Source organism: Lygodium microphyllum, chromosome 8, assembly GCF_053477565.2.
Source record: "Lygodium microphyllum isolate KBCC chromosome 8, Lygodium_microphyllum_v1.1.10, whole genome shotgun sequence".
NCBI lineage: Eukaryota > Viridiplantae > Streptophyta > Polypodiopsida > Schizaeales > Lygodiaceae > Lygodium > Lygodium microphyllum.
The window spans coordinates 50,418,938-50,421,676 of NC_141142.1; positions in this window are offsets into that span (position 1 = coordinate 50,418,938).

Below are 2,739 nucleotides of genomic sequence, written 5' to 3' on the forward strand. Positions count from 1 at the left end.
ATTTAACTAGGGGTATCTAGATTTTGGGGTCTTCAACTTTCCAGTTCTTGTAACCATGTTTCTTCGTCATAAGTCAATATTTCTCAAGAGACTTATCTTACTTCTATTGAATTTAGATAGAACTTTTTTAGAAACAAAACATGTGGTATCGCAGTTGGTAAAGGGTTTCCATCCATGCTCGTGACTCCATTAGTGACTCTCGTACTTGCAACTCCAATTGTTGCTTCCATGTTAGTAGGGGCATTTGCGATTTTCTCTTCTGAATTCTTTTTCTTCGGGGCCATGACAGAGTAGAGATGAGAGTAGAGGTTTAATAAAATAGGATATAGTTCTTTAGTGTCTTCTCCTCTCAAATCAGGATAGGAGAGGATGAGATTTCTTCAGTGTATCCCCTTCCTTGGGTTGAATGGAATGATGTCTCTTCGTCTCGTGGAATAGAGTCTCCTCCTTCTTGATCATCATCTCGTCCTCATCAAGATTGCTCGTTGTCGCTCTTTTGGTCATCCCCAACCCCTCAATTTATAATTTTGCAAGGGGGGGGGGGGGGGATAGAAGAGAGGATGCTTACTTTTTTTGTGTTTTTTGATGACATCATCGATGACAAAGAGAAAACACTTTCTTTTAGCGTTTTTGATGATGTCATTGATGACGTCAGGGAGTGGCTCCATTTTTGCAGTGTGAGAGTAAAAATTGACAAACATATGGGCGAGGACACACTGCATGTCATGTGGCCGGGTATCGCTTCAGGAGTACGACAGAGGCCGGCGACCAAAGCATAGACCTTGGTATACTTGGCAACGAGCTATGAAGGCTTCATTGGAGCTATTGGCTGCACGTGAGAAGCTCCCAGTAGCTTGTAGGAAAATCTTCCTAGGAGATCACTCATCCCGACAATGTCGTCACCCAAGTGCGCTTAACTACCAAGTGACTATCCACTAGGCTAGTTCTTTTTTTGTTGTTATATACTACAAACATAGTTTTAATAAGCTAGTCTTGGGAGGGTCTCCAAAGTCTTTCTTCCATGAACTGGTATATAATGCCTCATCCATTATCTTCATAATGAGAGTGAGTTTCATAATTAGAGCTAGTATTTTTTTTTCTTTTAAAAATAAATGTGCGACACCAATCAATTTTTGTTTGAAATGTATACGCATATTAGAATAAACTAAGTAATGGGGATATTATGTATTGATTTATGTCGCACATTTATTTAAACTAAGTAATGGGGACATTACAAAAATCTCGACAATCCTTTCACTCATGATCTAGACTATCACACCACATGCAATGACAAACACGATCACTCTTGGAAGAATTTGCAAGAGTAGAAGAAGTTGGGGCTGAAATTGGAGCTGGATTAAGCAGTTGCTGCTTCATTCTAGTCATCTTGATTTGTAAGTCATTTAAGTTCTTTGAAATCTCCTTCACCAAATCTTCAATAGTCATTTTTATAGATGGTTTGACAACTGGAGCAAGAGTAGACATAAGCTGAGAAATATGAGAACTAGTGGATAGTACAACATGAGAAGTAGGAGAAGACATTGCTGGTGGTGAGACTACATCCTGTTCTATAAGCGAGCCTTCCATCTTTGCCTCTTCGCAAGTGTAGAAACCACATTGACAACATCCAGCCAATTGGTCTTCAATCCCATAGGCTGTATACAGTCGTCTAGAAGCTCTCCCAACTCATCCTAAAATGCAAGGTCAGTCGCCTGTAAGGATCAGCCACATGTAAGAATACCTCCACTTTCTCTTAGTTCAGAGCTCTTTGCTCTAGTGCATCCAACTAGTTGTATCTCCCTCTTTAAACTCCCATAATAATTCAGAAGCAACAATCCTTTGTTGGGCTGATAAACCCACTCTCTGAATGTCTTTTGTGTAGCAATACCATAGTCTTCTAGAAAATATTTATCTTTGAGTGCTTTCTTGAAAATATTCCAGCTAGAGTCATGTACAAACATATCTGTCACTCTAATCCACAAAGTAGGTGTGACAAGTCGCAAGAAATAGTTACTCCAGTTGGTCAAAACTCTAAATAAGTGCATCTCGCTTTCAAAGGCTTTAATGTAGGCTGAAACATTCTAGCCATCAAATAATTTTCGCTCACTAACCACAACCTCAATTCCCTTGGTCGAACCATGCGAATGCTCTTGTTCTTGATGCAACTATCGTTGTTGATCCAACTCTTGTTGCTAATGCAATTGCTCCTGATGCTTCATAGATAATTGCATCTGTTGATTTTGCATTAAATGGCTAAAGAAAGAATTTGTAGCAAAGTATTCATTTCATTGGCCGAAAAGGAAGAAGCAGTCGATGTTGAAGGTGGATCTCCCATCTCCACGATCAAAAGCGACGCTTTCACGTTGGGTTCACCAAATGTCACACGGAATATGCACACAAGTTCGTGAAAGTCGCTCGTTGCAAGAACGCTTTGCGAGATAGAAGCCCTCCTCCTCTCCTCTCAAGATAGAAGAAACTTTTCTAGAAGTAGAGTAAGACAAGACCCTCTTATTAAGATTCAAGAAGCCTCTTATCAAGATTCAAGAAGCCTCTACAAGGAATAAGGTATGCTTCGAGCACCTCTCCTACTTTTTCCTAACCTCACATTGGGTCTTGCTTTACATAAAGCTTTAAGCTTTTATGTATTAGCTTTTCCTTAAGGCTAAAAGCCTTAAACGTTATGGCCTACAGTAAAAGCCTTGAAGGCTTAAAACAAAGTGTATGGCTTTAAGGCTTGCA